We start from the raw sequence: 17931 nt of genomic DNA, 5'->3' as shown, positions 1-17931 counted from the left end.
TCTGTGCAACATAGGGAGGTCACATCTCAACAAAAAATACAAAAATTAGCCAGGTGTGGTGTCATGCTCCTGTAGTCCCAACTACTTGGGAGGCTGAGGTGGGAGAATTCCTTGAACCCAAGAAGTTAAGGCTTCAGTGAGCTGTGTTTGTGTCACTGCATTCCAGCCTTGACAACAGAGAGACACTCTGTTTCTAAAAAAAAAGAAAGAAAAGAAAAGAAATAGAAAGAGAAGATAAAGAGAAAGGGAAAGAAATTGAAAAAGAAAGAAAGGGAAGGGAGAAAGAATGAAAAAGGAAAGAAAGAGAGGGAGGAAGGAAGGAAGGAAGGAAGAAGGAAGGAAGGAAGGAGGAAGGAAGGAAGGAAAAAGGGAAAAGGAAAGAAAGAGAGAAAAGAAAAGGAGGAAGGGAAGGAAGGAGGGAAAGAGGGAGAAAGGAAGGGAGGAAGGGAGGAAGGAAGGAAGGAAGGAAGGAAGGAAGGAAGGAAGGAAGGTAGGAAGGAAGGATAAAGAAAGAAAGGAAAAAGATTTTAAAGTTAATTTGGTTCTACTTTTGTCATTTGACAATAGAGAAATGATTTCTACTGAAGTACAGAAATGAACCTGGGGCTGAATTCTAGATTTGCTTAGTGATATGATAAGATATGCAACGTGACCTTTGATTAATCCAGTCATATAAACATTTTGTATGTGCTGGGAGTGTTTTGTACCAAGTTCTTCCATCTAGTGAGGAGTTAGACACCTAAACAGAGTCTCCAAAGTCAGGTAAAGGTGGGGAATGAGAGTTTAAATAGTGGCTTCCTCACAAGAATGGCAGAGACAAGCTACTTGACCCCAGGAGTCCTTAGGTTGGGCAGTGATACTGTCAGTCAGCCAGCCCTTAGGGTTCTGGGAAACCTGCATTTATAGCTGGGTGGGCTTCTGCCTTATATCTAACTGCTATGTAATTTTTTACCTTTTGCCATTAAATTAAGTTTGTAACTTCTTCTAACTATCTGTCCATCAGTCACATTGCTGTTCCTTTGTGATGACATGGCTGGTGGTTTAGACTACAGTTGGAAAAAAAACTGTTTCGGATGATTAAGTCTGAGGTCAGGGATTTTTGCAGGAGAATTTCCCCTTCATTCTGGCTCTGCAGGCCACATGCTAGGGATGAACTCTATAGGCAGTCCACTAGAAATTCACAAGCACACAAGGAATGGGCTTCTTCATTCTTTTCCTTTCAGAAAGGCAGATATTTATTAAATAAGCCAGCTGGCTCCACCAACCCTCACTGTATTGATGGCACTACAAAATGAAATTTACAGAATAAGCCAATTCATGTGACCAGCAAGTTCAGAAAATGGCTGGATGGGTCTGACATGAAGCATAGTAACACATCACCTCATTCCAGCACTGCTTTCAAAAGCTCTCAGACTGGAGGCTTGCCAAGGGTTGTGAGTCCAATTTTCCACCTTGACATATTAAAAATGATCATGGTTGATACTGAAAATTATTCCACTTTTCAGTTGTATGCCAATGTAATTTCCTATGAATTGAACAAAATGGTCCATATAGCATTAAAAGGCCTATATTTTTTTCTATGGGAAAAAAAGACAAATTATTCCTCTCAGCCCTAATTGTACAGAATTCATACTATTGGCATTGTGGCCCCAGTTAACTCAATTCATAAAGGCAGCACCATTTCATTTTTACCACCATATTTCAGAAAATGATTCTGTTGAATGATGTCCCCCATGCCTTGCAGCTTCAAACATCTGAGAGTAATTCAAAAGCTATTGGGCCCTAAACACTGAAGTTGCATCTATAAACTGAGATATTGAAAGCTTAAATAAGTGCCCATTTTGGGAGGATGTATCCCCTAATAGACTAGGATTGTATGTAAGTGTCCCAGATAATTCAGTCACTATTAATCAGGACATAATGAAGATAAAATATCCAGTCCTCATAAAGACTCACACCTTGAGAGAGATTTATTTGTGTGCTTCAGTTGAGCAGTGGAGATTTGAAATGCACATGAAAGTGTATCTTGCTTACATGTTACTAAATTACTGGTAGAATACTGCTGGGGTTTACCTCTCCCTTCAACCCCTCTTACAAGAGCAAATGACTTGCCTTGCTAAGAGTGAAGGCGAGGAATGCAAAATACATAAACAAAAATAGAGTTCAGAAGGGAATTTGATAAAACGTGGTGATGAAGCTCAGGCAAATTCAGAGATGGAGGCATACAGAGTCAGGAACGTTCAGCAAGTGAGTAAACGATGGGCCCATTTAAAACGACTTCCATTGAAAGGGAATTCTTGGAGGAACCAAATAACACCTTAACAAAAAGTACTGTGGGAATTCAATTAAATCACAAGATGACTTTTGGAAATTAAAGTAAAAGAATTTTCAAATTTAGGAATGCAATCATCAAACTCCAAGGAGAATATCCCCTGCACCCTAGATCATGATCAGGCAGACTTAAAGTCTTCTCTAAATACGGAGCAAAAGCTGAGTGTGGTGGCTCATGCCCATAATCCCAGCACTCTAGGAGCCTGAGGTGGGTGGATCCCTCAAGTCCAGGAGTTTGAGACCAGCCTGGGCAACATAGTAGGATCCCATCTCTGCAAAAAAATAAAAAAATTAGCTGGGTGTGGTGGTGCACACCTGCAGTCCCAGCTACCTGGGAGGCTGAGGTGGGAAAATCACTTGTGCCCAGGAGGCAGAGGTTGCAGTGAGTGATGATCACACCACTGCATTCCAACCTGGACAACAGAGTGAAACTCTGTCTCAAAAATAAACACATAAATACGGACCAAAAATTACAAAGAGTTGAAAATCACAATGGAAAAGAAAGATGTGCAAAGGAGAAAGTCAGGAGACTTAACAGGGAAAAATACAAATTTCAGATGGTGAAAAAATAAGTGATGAAAAAGAGTAATGATCGAACAATAGAAACAAAGATCTCATCTGAAGATTAAAAGAATCCCTTAAATCAGGAGAGATAGAAGAAATAAGACACACATCTGAGCATATTCTTATAAAATTCTCATATTCCAAAGAGCAAGCAAGAATCATTCCAAAAAATGGTTTAAAACCAGGAATGCCTGGAGACTAGATTTTTAAAATTATTATTAAAACAACCACACACTGAATACTCAAGAATGTGCTGGTATTGTTGGTACCTGTTGGTTGTCTTTGGAATACGTAGACAGATCTCAAGAACAGTTTGGAAGAAACAGAAGGGCATTTAAAAAACCTAAGAAAGGCAAAAGTGGGCTTCTGGTGCCCAGTGGATTGCCCCTCCATGAGGGCAGGGCCTTCAGCTCTGGGCATGTCTGTGAGGATTCTGGGGGTTCTGGGATGCTACACATCCTGCTGTGAGGTGACTGCCTCATTTCCTCCTTATGTGGACAGCTCTGCAGAAAAGTGTTCATGTCTTTTTCTACTTAGGAAACTTCTTATCCCATCATAGTATTCACTGGGATTTTCCAGACATTGATCACCATCCTAACATGACACACCCAATTAAAAATCAAGTCTTCCAAGCTTCAAATCAGAAACAATGTTATTACAAAGACAAAGAATAAGACTTGTTTCAGATTCTCATCTTAAACTCTAGATGTTAGACAATGAAGTAGAATATATAGACCAATGGGGAAAAATAATAACACAACTCCAAGGATCCTATACCCAACTGGGATGAACAACAACAACAAAAAATATTGCAGGTATGAAGAATTAGAGATTATACCACTCTGTTGGTTAGAGTTCTTATCTGCAGATAACAGAGTCCACTCTGGCTAAACAGAGAGGTGTAGAGATAACTGACAGAATCACTGGGAGAACCAGAGAAAGGGATTATAAAATTAGGTTCTGAGAAAAATCCTCAGACCCACACTAAAAAAAATGGACCTAATGGGGCCCCCCCAGGGCCATGCTTCTTCTGCCTTGATCAGAAACTGCTGCTCCCACAGCCAGCACCAGAAGAATTCAATGTTCCCGCCACCTCGTTTTATCAGAGGGTCCCATTTCCTCACATGCTCAGTCACCACCTCATGTTGATTCTTCTTTGTTTCAAGTCTTGCAGGGGTAGGATGGCCTGGGTGGTGGACAGGAGCCTAAGACGACTGCATAAGATTTCTCACTCTAATCCTAGGAGTGTGAGTATGATAAAATATCAAACCCATTATTCCATTACATGGCAGAGGGGATTTTTCAGTTGTTATTAACGTTACTTATCAGCTGACTTTGGGTTATTCTAAAAGGAGACGATCTGAGCAGTTTCAAATGAATCACATGAGCCCATTAAAAGCAGAGAGTTTTCTCTGACTCATACCATGAGGGCAAGTCAGAGATTTCAAGGAAGAGAAGGATTCAGCACACTATTGCTGCTTTGGAGATGGAAGAGTTGACATTAGGAGGAATGCATGCAGCCTCCAGGAGTAGAGTAGCCTTGCCTAACAGATCAAGCCAACAAAAAAGCAGGGACCCCAGTCCTATCATCTCAAGGAAGTGGATCCTGCCGACAATGATAATCTGAATGAACACAGAAGCAGGTTATTCTGTAGACCCTCCATACAAGAGCAGAGCCTGGCTCTAAACCCTTGATGTGGGCCTTCTAGGACCCTGAGCAGAGAACCCATCAAGACCTCCCAGCCTTCTGACCTACAGAATCCATGAGATAGTAAATGAGCATTGTCCTAAGCCACTAAGTTTGTGACCATTTGTTATGCATCCTGGAAAAGTAATTAATCTCAGTAAAACAGGTCACATGTGGAGCCTTAGCTGCATTAAAAAAAATAGAAAATGCCTGAAAAAGCATTCACAAATCATTGTATAGTGATATAAATTTTATACTCATAAAACTCAGATATGTAAATATTAAAATTTATTTTTACATATCTGGATTAAACTTAACTCTTGAAATCCCTCATTTACATTCAATAATGGAAAATTTAATTTTGCTAATTCAGAATAAACTCAGATCACTTCCAATTTAAAATTTAGATAAATAATTTAGTCTAAATTAATTTAGACTAAAGGGAAATGTAATCTTTACCTTCTAACATCTATAGTGAAGAAGGCATGCCAGAAGGAGAAAGGAGTGAGTGGTGAGTGAGGAAATATGGTAAGTGTAACAATCACCCACGTACCTGTTTAAAATATAAAGAAAATAGAAAAGCAGAAGAAACAGCATCTAAGGGGGCCTATGGAAGCCTCTCAGTATCCTGCACAAGCCAGCATGGTGTGGGGAGCACCAAAATCCTTGAGGGCCACTAGAGGAGCACAGAAGGGGAGGGAGGGCCAGTGAACTCAGAGGGACAGCGTGGTTAGTGAGGATAACCCAGAACGCACGGGCCTGGCACCTGACAACCTGTTAGAACCATGGGCATTGGCAGTAGATGCCCTTCTACACACAAGGACCAGATGAGACAAGAAACATCTCAGCAGAGACCATGTGGACAGAGAATGATCAGGACCAGACACCCTCTCCCCTGGGTCAAATGTGTTTAGCTCTCTGGAACTAACCAGGGGATGAGAGGGGGTAAATCAGGATGACTAAATTATTTATCTAAAATTTAAATTGGAAGTGATCTGAGTTTATTCTGAATTAGCAAAATTAAATTTTCCATTATTGAATGTAAATGAGGGACTTCAAGAGTTAAGTTTAATCCAGATATGTAAAAATAAAGTTTAATATTTACATATCTGAGTTTTATGAGTATAAAATTTGTATCACTGTACAATGATTTGTGAATGCTTTTTCAGGCATTTTCTATTACTTTAACATCTACCTAAAATAAGGAATGAACTAAAAGAGTATAACTGAATTGTTTGTAACACAAAGGATAAATGCTTGAGGGGATGGATACCCTGTTTTCCAGGATGTGATTATTACACATTGCCTGCCTGTATGAAAACATCTCATGTACTACATACATACCCATTATGTACCTACAAAAATCAAAACTAAAAAATATTTTAAAATAAAATAAAATCAAAAAAATAAATAAAAATAATGTAATACTCAAAATCATAATTGTGAATCTATTCTTTAAATCAACATAATTGGCAAAAAAATGGTGGAATTCAAAAATCAAAGCATGACTTAAGTAGTCTGCAAAGACCTTGAACTCCTTGATTGCTTTCTTAGGGCTCTGAGGTCACTTGGGTTTTTTACTCATTTTTAATGTAAGTTTGTTTCTTGGGAAAATAGCATAGTAAAAACCAGTCATTTTTTGCCCACTTACTCTATTCTAGACCTTATGTGTTGTTTTATTTAATCCCTATGACAAACCTGGTCAAGGAGATATTGCCACCCAAATTTAAAACTGAGCCTCAGAAACGTTATCTGCCCAAGGTCAAGCAGAACTCATTCTAAAAGCCTATAGTCTTTCCATCACACAGCACTTCCATTGCTTCCATTGGAAGATAATTCTTTTTAATTTAATTCAATTATGATAGGGAATTTCTCAAATTATTTCTTCCAAATGAGAAGGAAATAGAATTTTTATCTCCAAGGGTCCATAGTATTTCAATATCTCAGAGGCTCCTTCATGGCTTGGCCACCAGTTGAGTCTAGCTCAGCCATCTCCACTCCCTGGGTCTCCTATTCTTCACCTGCAGAATGAGGATGCTGTATTCTAATACTCCACTGCTGCTCTGATCCTCTAGGATTCTAAGACCCCCAGGAGTCTTTGAGAGGCTTCTTATTGCCAAGAAAATTGTTCCAACCAGTATCATGGCCAGTGTCAGGGAGCCTTGATGTTTACCTGGCCACTTACCTTATTCCCTGCTCTTCTGCAGTTGACAAGCTTCAAAAAGCTGAAGAGTGAATGTATAGATATAATAGAAAGCAGATCTGTTCTTTATTTTTCCAGAAATCAGAATTAAGATAAACAAGTGGAAGTTATCAGAAAACAGACTTCAACTCATTATGAGAAAACACACTCTGAACACTACTAAAAATATTATCAATTATGTACTTCATATTACTTTGGACCGTTCCTGTGCTAATCACATTTATGTATTTTTATTCCTTATAACCAACCAATAAATCAGATGCTTTCCTTATTTTAATATCAGGAGATGGAGGCTCAGAGAGGTCAATTTACTTGCCCCAAATTATGTAGCTAAGGGGCAAAACTAGAATTCAGTAGTGTCTTACAAACTAAAAAACTTGGATCTAGACCACTTTTCTATACTGCCTCTATAAAGCCATCCAAAAATATCTAGGGTTGATGGAGTTTCTTACATCTGCTCCTTGATATTGTTCATTAGTAGCAGAAAATTTCAGATAATGACTCTTTTTTAAAATGTTTTTAAAACTAGCTCTGGCAAGTTTTATTTTTAAAAATTTTGCATGGTTTATTTCTCACCAGCCTATTTTGGCATGCTTCTAATGAAATCAGAATCATCTAGAACAACGACAGCCACTGTGCATAATCTGTAGTATTTTTCTCATGCTGTGCCCAATTCAATACTATTTTCACTGTAGTGATGGACATTAGTTTTGGCCAACATTGCATAGTACTCTATTTTGGATTTCCTCAAAGCTGGCCAGTTGTTAACGAGGATGATGAATTTCGCTTTGCCATGTCTGAACATCTACAGAGTCTGCTTGTACCCCAGCACGTAGTTTCCATTTTTCATAACCAGAGTTGATCACCTCCAGAGACTTTGTTGTCTTCCTTGTGGTCACCATCTTCCTGCCTTAGGTACAAGATGGCTCCCCAACCAAGAGCAGCCACTAACACAGCTGGGAAGTAAGAAAGACACCAATAACTGTTGAGATATGATTATTTTCTATCCACTATTTTCCCTCTGGACTCTGACTAAATTTAAGTTGGACTTTCACACTTTAGCCTCTCTAACTTATTTACTGTATATCTTTTTGTCTTCCTATTCTATTCTGCATCCTGAATTTCTTCTGATTTAACTTTCAGGCCATCAATTCTCTCTTCAATTGTGCTGAATTGGCTATTAAACCCACCCACTGAGTTTTACATTTTGGCTATTGTGTTTTTTAACTTCTGGACGAACTATTTAGAAATTTTTGAAATCTAACTATAGTTTTATCTTTTCAGAGATAAGCTTATCCTTAAGCTTATCTTTACTTTTTAAAACATAGTAAATTTATTAGTTTCTTATTACTGCTCTAACTAGTTACCACAAACTCAGTGGCTTAAAACAACATGAATTTATTATCCTACAGTCCTTGAAGTCAGGATTTTGAAATCAGTTTCACTGGGCTAAAATCAAGGTATTTGAAGGCTTGCTTTCCTCTGGAGGGTCTGGGGGGGGATTCCACTCCCTTTGCTTTTGGAGATTCCTGAGGCCACCTACATGCCTAGTCTTGTGAACCCTTCCTCCATTTTCAAAGTCAGCAGTGTTACATTTTATCTCCTCTCTGACCTTAGCTTACATCCTTATATTTCTTTCTCTCTGACACTGATCCACTTGCCTCCCTTTTATAAGAACCTGTTATTACATTGGACCCACTCAGATATTCCAGAATAAGCCACCTAATCTCAAAATCATTAATTTCATCATTTCCACAAAGTCACTTTTCCCATGTAAAGTAACATATTCACAGGTTCCAGAGATTAGAATATGGACGTCTTTCAGGGGTCATGATTCAACCCACCACAGTAAGCATAGTTACCTTATAGTCCATGTCCAGTAATTTCAAGATCTGAAAGTATTCCCGGGTTTGTGTCTGTTGTCTGTTTTTCAGACAGTTTTCACACATGCTGCTTGCTTCATTATATGCTGAGTTTAAAAGGATGTCAAAAAACAACTCACTTAACATTTTTAGTTGTTTTTTAGGAGTGTTTGCCCTGAAAAATAGCTCACAATAACCAGAAATTAGAAGTTGAGTCTCCCAACAATCATGATAAATGTGTTGCACACTAAGATTATGTCCATCACTGTCCTCATGGTGTTATATACATTATATCTAGAATGAAACTATGGAAGCGACTGCAGCCCTACGTAGCAAGCTCCCAAACCCAGGACAGTTCAAATAGGGTAACGAGAACTGAAAGGTATGTCATGTTTACTGTGGAAGAAACATTTTAAATTAGATGTTATAAATGATAATGAGTCGGTGTAAATACTCTTACAATTATTACTAAAAAGTCTCAGGCCCATCACACATTCCTTAAGTCACTTATTGATCAGCAGGCATTTTATTGGACACCAAATATGTATCCCTTACTCCACAGGGACTATAAATACAAAGATAAATAGAAACAATCTCCGACCTTAAGGAGATCACCAATTACTTGGGAAAACACACACCAAAACTGTTACAACAGCATGTGGTTGTTTGAGTGCAGGGATAAAGAAAACCACACAGGAAGAGGTGCCTCATCAGAATTCTGCCGTGCTGATCTGCTGATTTGGGTTGATTCTCACTCGCTTTGGACAAAGGACAAGTTCAGGGCTCTGGGTTGCTAAGAATCAACGACAAGCTCTTGTTCTTGAACCACATCTGTGTGCCCATGGATTGGCTCATGCCCTTCCATGTTCCAACTGCATGGAAGCTGTCAGCCTCCATTGTATAGCATCAAAGATGGCAGGAGGTGGCAGTCGAGTCCTTTACCTGTGCATCTGCTGTGGCTGGCACCCAGGATGTCCACTCTATCTTCTCTGCAGGTCTATGCCACATGTCAGGCAGTCCTCTAGGGAGAACAACACCTCCTCCAAGGGCTTTCGAGGTCTTTGCTCCACAATGTCAGCAGGCCATCTGATTGATATCCTCTTTCTCTTGCCTACAATCATGTGGTGACGTTTTGTTTTCATAGGTCAATCTTCAGCTATGCCAGATGAGGGATGGACCTCTTTGGTGAATAGGATCACTCTTTTTCCCTAGCCTAGTCTTCCCACTGCAGATGGTTTATGAAAGGCAGGGATGAGATCAGCATTGAAAGAGATCTCATTCTAGGAATGCAGCAATCATGGCCTAAGGCAATCAAGAGAAGACATGGCTCCAGAATGTATTACACCATAAAATCTAAGACGATAAGTTCAAGATGACCAAAAAACATTTTCCTGCACACAGAGGGTGAGACTTGCATTTGTGGTCATCACAAACAAAGCACAGTGACAACCTTTAGGGACCCATAGGAAGTCAATATTTACCAGGGCCAGGATGGAGGATGCAGTGTCATGAGTAATGATGCACCCAGCATGAAACAAATGACATCAGAGAACTCCAGAGGCAAGTTGATCTATCGTTTCAATACTAACAGATCCTAAAGAGCCATGGCATTGCCAGCAATAACAGCATTGCTACTTTTTCCTTACAATGAGAAATATGAAACAAGCCAGCCAAGACACGTTTTACAATAAAGAACATGACATGGTGGCTCCTGAACCGGAGCCAGAAGAGATGGTGCCTGTACACTACAAACACTCTTCATGTGCCCTAACCACAGGATTAAGACATAATCCTCTCTTTTCTACCAATGATTCTAAATCTTTGTTGATAAATCATTAAAAGCTATATGGCCCATGAATCTTATAACACATCTTTAATCAAATTGCTTTTAAACAGGGCCCTCCAAAAACATGTTTGAGATCTAGAAGGGTCCAATTCAGATGAATTCAAACTCTTACCTGGTCTGAGCCCTGTCTTTACTATTGCCCAGGATCCAGCAGTCTTGCTGACTGATTTCATTAAGATTTGGGAACCGCTGATTCACATCTAGAAGTGCATTCACCGTGATCAAATCCACTGGACAGAAGTCTGTTGATGTGCTAATTAATAAACACACAGCTCTTTTTTCAGTTGTTTCATCTTTGAGTGCTTTTCCAAACATTCCTCTTGGGAGTTAATATGTCTTTTAACTTTTTTTTCCTTTATGCTGATTAATGAGATCTTGGTTACAATCTAATTCAAGCTGAATGTTCTCCCTTTTGGGGGCCGGATGGAGCCAACAATTCTGAACAGTTTTCTAATGAGGTGATTGGAATATTTAGGGCTTATTTTCATTTTTTGTGGGGGTAGATATACTAAAATACTTTAGATTTCAAAGTATATTCATAGGAATTGAGAACTGGGAGGAATGAATACACTTGATCTCTTGCAAAATATAAAACTGAGAATGGAGACTATGATAACTCACAGCAAATGCTATTTAAATCCAGCATTTCATTCAAGTCCTGTTAATAAGCAGCCATGTGATATAGGACATGTGATTTTGTTTTTAAGTACCTTGTTTGGATGGGTTTTAATCCCAATTCCACCACTAACTATCTAAGTGACCTTAACACCTAGGAACACTGAATCTTTATCAAGCCTCTGGTATGGGTCAGTCACTGAACAAAGTGCTTATTTATGAAACGTATCATATTTATTTCTCACCTCCTAAAAGATAGAGACTATTACAATTTTTAGCAGCAGTAAATCTTTATGGGTCTTCAGCAATCTCAATTCTTCCTCCTCAGAAAAAAGAATTTGACTGAGGGGCATAATGCAGAGTGAGACCAAGGCAAGTTTCAAAGAAGGAGTGAAAGCTTATTCAAAAGTTTTCAAACAGCAGTAAAAGGAAGTAAAGTACACTTGGAAGAGGGCCAAGTGGGCAACCTGAGAGCGAAGTGCATGGTCTGACTTTTGACTTGGGGTCTTATACATTGACAAACTTCCAGGGAATTGCATCCCTTCTCCCCGATTCTTCCCTTGTGTCAGGTGGTCCATATGTGCAGTGGCCTGTTAGTACTTGGGAGGGGGACTTCATGCCCAGTATGTTTCCTGGAGTTGTACACGTGCTCACATGAGGTTCTCCTCCCTTATCAGTCAAGTGTTCCTAGAAGGTCACATACCAGTTAAACTCCACCACTTTGCCTCTTAGTGCGCATACTTGAGTCCACTTGTCCAACTCCTGAGATCTTATTTGGAAGCTGGTGATCATCACTTTCAGGTGTTTCTGTCTATTGGGAGACTGCCTTTCCCCGGTGCTGGCTGCAACCAATTATTATTTTACAGAGACAGCTTAGCAACTGCCTATCGGCTGATGGTTGCCTGACATTCCTGGTTGGGTGAGGGGGCAGGCTTTTCTGCCCTGCTTATGTCTGCCTGACTACCTACCTGCTGTAACATAATCCCCTTTGCAAAATGAAACAAAACAAAAACAATAACAAAAGAGGCCTAGCGAAATAAAACATTATGAAGCTATAAAGTGGAAAGGTCAAAAACATTTTAACTTTTAAATTAAAATATAACATGTGTGCATACCTTAAGTGCATGTAATAGTTTGGCGAATTGTTACAAAGTGAATACACTCATGTAACCACTCCTCACGTAACCCCAGGAGCTGTGCTCCTGGCCCTCCCAATGACTACCTGTTGCTCCTCCCCAAACGTAACCATTAGCCTGACTTCTAACACCACATCTTGGTTTTGCCTATTTTTGAGTTTTCATACAATTAGGGTCATACAAAATGTGGCCTTTTGTGTCTGGTTTCTTCCACCTACAGAACTGATTCTTAAATGTGTTGGTTGTATACACCAACTTTCATTGTTTTTTACCCATTACCATTTATTGAAAAGCTGTCCTGTCCCCACTGCTCTGCTATGGTGCTTTGTCATAAATCAAGTGTGCATGTATATTTGGGTCTTCTGGACTTTCTGCTTTGTTCTGATGATCTGTTTGTCTCTCCTGTGTCAATACCACATTGAATATTTTCCAAAGTCTTGGTATCCAGTTAAGAAATCCTTTCAATTTTGTCCTTCTTCAAAATTGCTTGGTTATTCTAGCCCCTTTGCATTATCACAAAACTTTTAGAATCAGCTTCTTCATTTTTACAAAATACTTGGAATTTTTTATTGGATTTGCATTGCATTGGAATAGATCAATTTGAGAACTGACATCTTGAGATAAATGAACCTTTATTCCATAAACATCTCTTCATTTATTTAGCTCTTCTTTTATATTTTTAATAATGTTTTGTAATTTCAGCATAGAACTCTTAAACATGTTTGTTAGATTTATTTCTAACAAAATCTATTTTGTTAAATTTATGAGATTTTTAGGTGTTATCCTTTGAAAATATAACTTATAATTGTGATTTTTATAAATTGACTATGTTTCAAACAACCTTGTTAAATTTATTTACTAAACCTAAGAGTACATCTTTAGATTCTCTGGAATTTTTTAAGCACAAAATCATGTAATATGCATGCAACTTTAGCTTTATTTCTTCCTTTACAATCCCTATACCTTTTATTTCTTTTTCTTACCTTCTTGCGCTGGCTATGACCTTAAGTAAAATATTGAGAAGTAAGGCACTATTCAAGCAAGTGTCTTTGTCCTATTCTGTTATTACAGGGAAAAGTTACAAAAGTTCACCTTTACATGTTTGCTGTGAATTTTTAAAAATGGATTTTTTTTATTAAGGAAGTTTTCTTCTATTACCAACATGCTAAGAATTGTTTAGGAACATGTGTTGCATTTTATCACATGCAGTTTCTACATTTATTGAGATAATTTACAATTTTCTTTTTTTATTTTATTAGTGTCGTGAAGAATATTCAATGATAAACCAGCCTTGCATTCCTGGAATAAACTCAATTTGGTTATGATGCATTCTTTTTTTTCATCTAGTGCTTTTTTTTTTTTTTTTTTTTTTTGGTTTGCTAATATTTTGTTTAGGATTTTTGCATTTACCTCCTTGAATGAAATGGGCCTCTAAGTTTGCTTTCTTATAAGGTTCTTATCAAATTTTAAATCAGGTTTTTCTGGCATCATAAAAATCTTGAGGAGGGTTTTTTTTTTTCTGTTTTCTGGAAGACTTATGTAAAATTGATGCCATTTCTTTTCTAAATGTTTGGGAGTATTCACCTGAGAAGTCATGTGGGTCTGGGGTATTCTTTACAGGAAGGTTTTTAAATGATGCATACATTATTTAGATTTTCTATTTATTCTTGTGTCTGTTTTGGTAACTCTTGTTTTTCTAGGAATGTATACATTTTACCAAAATGTACTGGCATAAAGTTGTTAATAATGCCCTCTTATGTTTAAACAAAATGCCTTTAAAATCTTTCTAGCAAGTCTCAATTTCACTCTGGATACAAAGTTGCAGTGGACAGCCAGCAGGCATCTCCTGCCATCAGCCCTCCATTGGGAAGCCAAGTTCAGCAACAGTTCTGGGAGAGGCTTGGGATAGAAAAAGAAAGGACGTTGCTGTAGATGAAGCAAATGTTCCAAGATATTCTATTAATTAAGAAAATCTTGGAGAATATTACACAGTCCCCATGGTCCTAGATTATAAAACCATTGTGCTGAGCTGAAGCAAGTGTCAAAAAGAAATGTGGAATGTCACTACCAAGACTTTTAGATGGCAAGCATACTTAATGGAAACACCTCTTTCTTAACTCAGAACACTTTCTGCAGCATTCAGGTTTCTAGTTTAATTGAATTAAGCTGTGTAGTGTTCTGAGCGCACTTTTGGGACATTGCAGAGACACTCTCTGTAGATTACATGATTTGAAAATATAGTAAAATAAAATTTAGTGAAGTGGTGCAACTCTCCGAAATCAGACATGACTATGCTGTCCAGGTGCAGTAGCCCGTGCTTATAATCCCAGCACTTTGGGAAACTGAGGTGGGAGGATTGCTTGAGCTTAGGAGTTAAAGACCAGCCTGGACAACATAGTGAGACCATGTCTCTACTAAAATTAATAATTTTTAAAAAGCTGGGCATGATGGTGGGTACCTGCAGTCTCAGTTACTTAGGAGGCTGTGGGAGGATTGCTTGAGCCCAGGAGGTCAAGGCCGCAGTTAGCTGTGACCGTGCCACTGCACTCCAGGCTGGGTGACAGAGCGAGACTCTGTTTCAAATTTAAAAAAAATTTTAAACCATGACTATGCAAAATAAATGACATTATTTTTGTGTGTTACTACCTCCAACTCTCCTGGGCCATTAATAACTAATCTCAGTCACATTGGAGTTCCCTTCCCCTCTTTCCTCTGAGATTCCAGTAAGTTCCAGGGACAGGGTAATGACGGCAAGAATTACATGGTTCTGAGGCTTTGGGAAAGGGGACCTCTCATCTTTACACACTAGTTTCAACTTGTGTTATTAACAGAAACTTCCACTGTCCCATCTGGCCTGTGACCAAGCATCCACACAATTTGTCCACCAGGCCTGATCTGTGCCCTCTCTTGGACCCATGAACACAATTCAGCATCTGCTGTGTAATGGGAGGTGGACAAACGTCCAGTCCACCTGGTCACATCGTATCATATCTTCTCCTAGAAGTGATGACTTCTGAGTATTGGAGCCTACGAGCCTATTAAGGATTTGAGGCCTCCCTGAGGCTCACAGCCTGGGGAATGGGCTGCTTGTCCTGTTGTCTCCAGAACCTGTCCACCTGGACACCACACTTACCTCTTGATTCTCTCTCCAACCCCTCGCCTGGGAGGAGGCAAGATAGAGTTGCTCTTAGCCGTATCGTCTCCTCCCACATTTTCTGCCAAATATGTTGTGCATGCCCTGAGTCCTTTCTGTTCCTCTAAGAACCTGGGCTTATTTTGTTTTGATTTGCATTTTTAAGTGTCATTTATACATAAGAAAATGCACAGATCTTAAGCATTCAGTTTCAACAAGATACAGAGCATTTTCCTTAACCCAGAAGTTTCCCAATAAAAGGGCCTAGACTTTTGAAAACTAAAAAAAACAAAAAGATCTTCCTTTTTTTTCCCTGTACCCTGTTCTGCTACTTCTCTTTGCTGTGTTAACGAGCACACCCTGGCCTACTTGCAGCTACTTAACCGGGCCAAGGTGTATAAAGAAACACCAAGGGCAGAGGTACCCACGAGATCACATTTTACACAGTATCCTCCATATTAATCGCCCAGTGACAAAGAATGTTTCTCGTGGCATTCATGCAGTACATTACAGTCTACTAGGTGCTTTTCCACTGTTCATCTCATTTACCCTTACAATGACGCATTGTATTCATTCGTTCACAAATTATCATACCTGTTTTGCAGATGAGAAAATGGAGATCCAGAGAGAAGATGTGATTTTCTAATGCTCCCCAGGTGCTAGATATCAGAGACGAGACAGGATCCCAGTTCAAGCTCCTCTATTTCCCTTTTCAGAGAATCTAATGATCACCGGCCCTCAGAAGAGAGAACAGCAAAGACAGTCACTGATGCAGAAGAAACTGACAGGCTCCCAAGCCGCCTTCCCTTCCCCAGCCCCCCATTCAGTTTGCTAGGACAGGGCTACCTCCTTGTACTCTCCACTGGTTCTGTGTGGTAAAACTTCAACGACCTCGATGAATTGCCCATGTAGAGGGTGCCATGAAGAGAGGGCCCAACAAATTTACTTCAAGGAGAGAAGGAGTGCTGGAAATGAAGCAGAATGAGATGGTGGTGTGCGCTGAACTCCCCAGCCAAAGCTAGAGAGCTCGCTTACAGGCTCTGTGATTCTGGGTAATTTACCAAACCTCTTTATGCCTCCGTTTGCTCATATATAAAGAGAAGATAATAATCGAATCTCCCTCAAAAGGGTTATTGTGAGACTTACATATCATCCAGGTAAAATATTTGTCTGATGCAGAGTAAGCATCAATAAATGCTAACAAATATTGCTGCCACCAGGTGTGATAGCTCACCCCTATAATACCAGCCCTTTGGGAAGTCAAGGCGGGAGGACCACTTGAGCCCAGGAGTTGAAGAGCAGCCGAACTGGGTGACATAGCGAAACCCCATCTGTACCAAAAATACAAAAATTAGCCAGGTGTGGTAGCATGCACTTGTAGTCCTAGCTACTTTGGAAGGCTGAGGTGGGAGAATCACCCTAGCATAGGAGGCCAAGGCTGCTGTGAACCACACTCCATGCCACTGCATTTCAGCTTGGATGACAGAGCAAGATCCTGCCTCTCTCTCCTTATATGCACATATATCCCTTCAATTATACATATAACATATAATATTATACTATATTATATATTATAATGTTATAATATTAAATAATATTATTTATATTATAACGTTATAATATAATATTATATTATAATGTTATGCTATATTATATATTATGTTATACTATATTATATATTTTAATGTTATACTGTATATAATATATATTATAATGTTATATATATAACATTATATATATATAATGTTAATGTTACCACTGACTATATATATATATATATATATATATTATATATATATATATATATATACATATATAATGTACCACTGACCAGGCAGGGAGACATGGGGTGACGCATGGCTGGGTGATCCACTCACCAGACAAGAGCATTCATCAGGGCAGCTCACCCCAGATGGAGACTGGGACTGTGACCAAGGAGAGTGTGAAGGTCAGAGTCATGCATGGGGCTGAGGGGCCAGGTGACTGCCTTTTGAGGTCCAAGGACAGGAAGTTTTGGAACAGGGCAGAAAGGGGAGCCCAGGGTAAGGGGAGGGGGTCAAGCAGTTCTGATCCCTGACTTCAAGCTGTGCAGAAATGGAGAAGATCCTCTTTCGTGTGGATGCCCGGGGCGCCTGGGCCTGAGGGAGTCAAGCTGGAGGATGTGAGGTTTCATGTCTGCATAGCAACTGGATGTTTAAAAGCAAAGATGTAGGTCAGGTGCAGTGGCTCATGCCTGTAATCTCAACACTTTGGGAGGCTGAGGTGAGTGGATCACCTGAGATCAGGAGTTCAAGACCAGCCTGGCCAACATGGCGAAAACCCATCCTTACTAAAAATACAAAAATCAGCTGGGCGTGGTGGCACACACCTGTAATCCCAGCTACTCAGGAGATTGAGTCAGGAGAATCGCTTGAACCTGGAAAACAAAGCCTGCAGTGAGTGGAGATCACACCACTGCACTCCAGCCTGGGCCACAGAGTGAGATTCGTCTCAAAAAAAAAAAAAAAAAAGTGAACTGCCCATTACACCCTTTGGGAGATTGAGGAAAATTGGT

General features: G+C 39.4%; 1 pseudogene; it reads right to left on the bottom strand.

Moving 5' to 3' along the window:
* Window positions 1-7350: 7350 nt before the first annotated feature.
* On the bottom strand, window positions 7351-7687 carry LOC117079406 (annotated as a pseudogene).
* Between the last annotated feature and the right edge of the window lie 10244 nt (window positions 7688-17931).

Source organism: Trachypithecus francoisi, unplaced genomic scaffold (assembly GCF_009764315.1).
Source record: "Trachypithecus francoisi isolate TF-2019V2 unplaced genomic scaffold, Tfra_2.0 Lachesis_group7, whole genome shotgun sequence".
In the NCBI taxonomy this organism is placed as follows: Eukaryota; Metazoa; Chordata; class Mammalia; order Primates; family Cercopithecidae; genus Trachypithecus; species Trachypithecus francoisi.
The sequence above is the reverse complement of the archived record's forward strand: the minus strand, read 5'-3'. Positions and strand labels throughout refer to the sequence as shown.